This window comes from Lygodium microphyllum, chromosome 15 (assembly GCF_053477565.2).
Source record: "Lygodium microphyllum isolate KBCC chromosome 15, Lygodium_microphyllum_v1.1.10, whole genome shotgun sequence".
NCBI classification, from domain to species: domain Eukaryota; kingdom Viridiplantae; phylum Streptophyta; class Polypodiopsida; order Schizaeales; family Lygodiaceae; genus Lygodium; species Lygodium microphyllum.
In genome coordinates this window covers 91,804,448-91,810,235 of record NC_141149.1, presented here as the reverse complement: position 1 = coordinate 91,810,235, position 5,788 = coordinate 91,804,448, and positions in this window count along the sequence as shown.

The following is a 5,788-nucleotide window of genomic DNA, read 5'->3' as shown; positions in this document are numbered from 1 at the left end:
CTATATGTAGGGGACTAATTAGTCAACTCTCTCCCATTTTTTGTACTTAACATTGATTTGAGATTCCGTGTAGTTTATCATTTCACTATCTTCACTTTTGATGTCTCTCTCTCTTTCTTTATATTTGTGTTCGTGTTCCTCTTCCATTGTGCACTCTCACACATGCAACAACCAAGTATCCTACACTAATTCTATGAGAGTTTTACAAGACCTAGAGTATGAGTGGACTTCTAGAAAGCTACATTGAAAGGATGAACTCTGATCACTACAAGGATATGAAGGTATAGCGACGACGATTTACGATGTAAAATAGCAACGTCGCTATTTGCATCGCTATTAGCGTTGCAAATGTGACGCTAATAGTGACACAAATAGCAACGGTACTCAAACGAAAAAAATGCGGGACAAAACACGAGTGCATTATTTTGCGTGCATACACAAAAGAGAGAGTGAAAGGAAGAGTGAACATCTTGCATTTGAGAGGGAGAGGGAGAGAAAGAGAGAAAGAGGGAGAAAGAAGGCTTCTCACTACCACCGCCGCCATTCGTGAAGAAGAGGAGGAGGTGTATGGAGAAGAGGAGCCGCCGTCATGAAGAGGAGCTGCCAAACCCTTCTTCGAGCCTTTACGCTGAGTGCATTGTCCATTCTTACTTTGCTTTTGTGTTTTCTCTCTCTCTTTTACTTGTTTTTGGTATAATTCGTGTGTATTGAGACAGGGAGAGGGAGAGGGAGAAAGAGGAAATGAGAGAGGAATCAGAGGAAGAGAGAAAAGGAAATGAGAAAGGGAGAGGAAGAGGGAGAGGGAGGGAGAGGAAAGAGAGGGAAACATTCAACATAATAGGGAAAGAGAGAAAGGGAGGGAGAGGAAATGAGAGAGGGAGAGGAAGGAAAAAACATTATACATAATAGGGAAAGAGAGAAAGAGAGGGTGAGGGTGAGGGAGGGAGAGGAAATGAGAGAGGGAGAGGAAGAGAGAAAACGAAATGAGAGAGGGAGAGGAGAGAGAAAAACATTAAACATAATAGGGAAAGAGAGAAAGAGAGGGAGTAAACCTAATAGGGAAAGAGAGAAAGAGAGGGAGAGGGTAAGGGAGGGAGACGAAATGAGGGAGGGAGAGGAAGAGAGAAAAGGAAATGAGAGAGGGAGAGGAGAGAGAAAAAACATTAAACATAATAGGGAAAGAGAGAAAGAGAGGGTGAGGGTGAGGAAGGGAGAGGAAATGAGAGAGGGAGAGGAAGAGAGAAAAAGAGAGAAAAAACATTAAACATAATAAAAAAATAGAGAAAGAGAGGGTGAGGGTGAGGGAGGGAGAGGAAATGAGAGAGGAAGAGGAAGAGAGAAAAGGAAATGAGAGAGGGAGAGGAGAGAGAAAAAACATTAAACATAATAGGGAAAGAGAGAAAGAGAGGGTGAAGGTGAGGGAGGGTGAGTAAATGAGAGAGGGAGAGGAAGAGAGAAAATGAAATGAGAGAGAGAGAGGAGATAAGAGAAAAAATATTAAACATAATAGAGAAAGAGAGAAGGAGAGGGAGAGGGAGAGGGAGGGAGAGGAAATGAGAGAGGGAGAGGAGAGAGAAAAAATATTAAACATAATAGGGAAAGAGAGAAAGAGAGGGAGATGGAGACAGAGAGGGAGAGGGAGGGAGAGGAAGAGAGAAAAGAAAAGAAAGAACGAGAAAGAGAGAGGGAGAAAACATTAAACATAATAGGAAGAGAGAGAGAGAGGGAGAGGGAGAGGGAGGGAGAGAAAGGAGGGAGAGGTTGTTGTTTTCTTGTTTGTTGTTGTTGTAGTAGTACTACTAGTTTCTTTTCTTTTCTTGTTTATTGTTGTTTAGTTTTCTTGTTTTTTTTGTAGTAGTAGTAGTAGGTTTTTCTTCTTTTCTTGTTTATTGTAGTAGTAGTAGTAGTAGTTGTTGTTGTTGTTATTGTTTTTTTTTTCCTCTTTTCTTGTTTATTATAGTGGTAGTGGTAGTGGTAGTGGTAGTGGTAGTGGTAGTCATAGTCGTGGTTGTGGTCATGGTTGTGGTAGTAGTAGTAGTAATAGTTGTTGTTTTTTTTTTCTTTTCTTGTTTATTATAGTGGTAGTGGTAGTGGTAGTCGTGGTCGTGGTTATGGTCGTGGTCGTGGTTATGGTCGTGGTCGTAGTCGTGGTCATGGTCGTGGTCATCGTCATCGTCGTTGTTATCATCGTAGTCGTAGTCATAGTCATAGTCGTGGTTGTGGTTGTCATCATAGTCATCATCGTAGTCCTGATCGTGGTCGTAGTCGTAATCGTAGTCGTGGTCATGGTCGTAGTCGTGGTTGGGTTGTGGTCGTGGTCGTGGTCATAGTCGTAGTCATCATAGTCGTGGTTGTAGTAGTAGCAGTGGTTTTCTTGTTTGTTGTTGTTATTGTTGTTGTTTTTGTTAAACCCAAGTCAAGATAGCGGAAAATGAAGGAAAAAGTAGAAAAAGTATGAAAAAAGAGCAAAGACACACAGGCGACTGCTAAAGCTAAGCCGGGACAAAAAGTGCAATTTTAAATGAAAGGTGCCTCAAAAACTTAGAAAACTCTTGTAAAAGAGCGCCAGGCTCTCTCATGTGCCAATTGTAAAATATTAGACGGGTGTAGGCTAAAGGCATAATGTTAGAAGAGTAAAATGGAAAAAGGACCTTGCCACAATGGGCTAATAGAGGTGGTTTAATAGGGGATTTTGGTACCCAAATCCATCGGTTACCTGCGTAATACCCTTGAGCACGCAGCAATGCTTTGAATATCCATCACGGCATTATGTTGACCCTCCATCGATGCCTTCATCTATAAGGCTTGGGCTTCTTTTGGGGTCTTCTACGATATTTGTAAGTCCAAAGCCCGTCCTTGGCATTGTCTCTTGACCTTCTTGTTTCAGGCATGGTGTCACTCACTAGTTCTTGCTGTTCGACCTATGCTTGTATCAACTCTTCCACCAAGTCCTTGCTCTTGTTAGCAGGCTTGACTGTTATGTCATCACCCTCCTTGCCTTTCCCTCGAGGTTTGATGAGGTCACCCTTACTAAAGGTTGTGACTATCCTCACACCCAGTAGTGTCAGGTGTATCATCTGTGCTACATAGTCGGCTTCACACTTGGTCGCCCTTTTGAAGGGTCTTCCTAGGAGGGTTTTCTTCCTATAATTAGCACTACTTGGAGGAACATAAAATAGGATAGGAAAGCTTTCAATTTCAATTGTCGCAAGGATTTTGCAGTTCCCTATGAGTGCTTGTGGGTGTCCCCCGTAAGGGCTAAGGGTTGCATTAGTCTATGTGAGCTCTAGTTGGCCTAGTAGGGTCCATGATTCATAGGTCAAGATATTAAAATCTGCTCCTTCATCAATCTGAGCATCGATAGTATGCTCTCTTTTCGCGGTGAGTTTGACCCTAAGATAAGCATGTGGTACTATGTCTTCGTCTTCTGGGTCTTGGCTTGTAAATTTAAGCCTTCTAACAAATGCCCTTGAGTCCCCATCTGCACGACTAGATGTTGATTCTCCACTGATGTCTTGGATTGTCAGTGCAGTGCTATTCAAGGAGGAGCATCTATCATCAGGACTATCATATCTAGTCATTCTTGCTGTTGTAGCTTGATGTTGCATTTTTCTCTGACTAAACACAGTCTAAACACGATGTCTTTGTGTTCTCGTGGTGTGGCTCTTTTGCCTTTGATGGCTAGATTGGCCTGTTGAGGTTCTTGGGCCTCTTTTTGTCTTTGTTTAGGTGTGGGCTTCTATTTGCTACTTTGTAAGTGAAGAATTATGCTTGTGTAGAGCCATAACTACACTAGGGCCTAATCCGGAGGACCTGTCACGATGCACATTTTCCCTCCAACCTACTTGGAGGTAGAGCCCCCTCTATGGGGGCCCGGGGGAGGCCATCCCCCCAGCCCGTAGGGCCATTACAGTAAACACCATGCACAATTTGGAGGACAGTTTATAGCCAAAATTTAAACTACTTGCTCTAAGTTTCAGCCCAGTGATGGATCTCTGATGTGACTTTAGCTCTACGTAGCCTTTGGGGTCAATTTAGGGGTTTAGATGCGTCAAAATTTGTGTTCTTGTTACCTATCCGATTTTGACAGTTTTCTGCCTGATTCTCAGATGTCTGATTTTCAGGAGTCCGATTATCAGAATCCGACGTCCAATTTTGGTTAGTCCAATCGGCCTAGTGGTCCAATTTTGGTCACATCCGATTTCTGGAATCAAACGTCCGATTTTGACACGCGTTCGATTCTGAGTGGTCTGATTCTTTGTGTCTGATTTCCAGGGTCAGACTATCCTATTTTCAAAATCGAACAGGTCGAGTGTTCGACTTGACAGGCAAAAGTGGTCCAATTTTGAGACTGGTCCGATTTTGCAAATCGGATCGAAAAGGTGATCCGATTTTTGGAGTCGAAGGTCTGATTTTTGGAGTCAGATGGTTTTCGGGAAGGTTCGATTCTCGGAGTCGAACGGTCGGACTCCAGAGATAGGGCAATTCTATTCTGGGACTCGAACAAACTGGTCCGACTGCGCAGCCGACGGCCCGCGAGTTGCACGCGATGCCTCTAAGCCGACATCTACTTCACCGAATCGTGCCGTGCCATCTAATTAGATGCAAAGAAACAGATGGAAATGCCTGGCATACCTAAAAACGATCTCCTCGCAGCTCTCTCTCTCTCTCGCTCTCTCCCTGGCTCTCAAGCTCACTCTCTTCTCAGAAGAAAGGGTGTCAAATGTGGTATTTCTTGATTCCCTAGGCCTCTTATTGCCCCATCCCAGTCTGCTGTGACCTCAGAAGTTAGTCCCTCATACTCTTCCACCCAAAAATCTGAATCTGTGCCCCTATTTGTTGAGAAACACGGACCTAGAACTAGATCGGCTATGGTGGACGCAAGTCAAACACACGATACATTATCAGAATAAGGAATTGTAACTCAAGTGAATTAGGTTCCAAGATAGATTAGCTTGGACTCATAAACACAATCTTGAGTGAATCAAATTGATAGTGCCATTACATGAAATGAGTGTTAAGTACATGCCTTTATAGCTTTTTGGATAGTACCACTGTACCTCACTGTGCATATGGGATTTTGGACATCTCTTCTTAGAGCTTCTAGAGCATACATCTTTGTGATATCTCTCATACAAAGCCACTTATGGGCAAGCCTCTTTTGGGCACACATTCAGCCTCTATGGGCATACATCATTTGCTATTCTCAACACCCCCCCTCAAATGATGAGTCTCTACCCTTGCTGGCTTTTTCCCCCCCTTCATGTGAACATGGACCAGGAGACTAGCTCTTTGGCAGCCTAGTCAAGTTAAGGCTTGAAACTTTACATCTTGGTAGGGTTTTTACATCCACTATGGGAAGCAGATCTACTCAAGGGATTCGAGATCCTCTGTGGGAGATTTTTGTAAAACATTTTTTTTTTTTTGTAGCAGCAGAAAATATTTTCTTCATTCTTTTTGTTTTGTTGCTTCTTTGGAAACCTTTGATCTTCTTCGTCTTTTTGGACTTCTTTATCTTCATGCTCCTTGGCTTTTGTTGTGCTCCTTATCCCTTTTGTCGATGTGTGATACGTGCTTTTTACTCCAGTCTTGTTGACACGTTCTTTTCTGCTTCATGCTTTTACAAATGGATACACTGATTGGGTACATGGGCTTGGTTTGACAAACTTTCATATATTGAAGTTCAGGATACATGAATTTCTTGGATTTAATGGATAGACAATCACTGAAAGAGCTTGACATGGCAATGGATTTTGGAGAAGTGCAGGTGTGAATAAGTAAGTGTGGG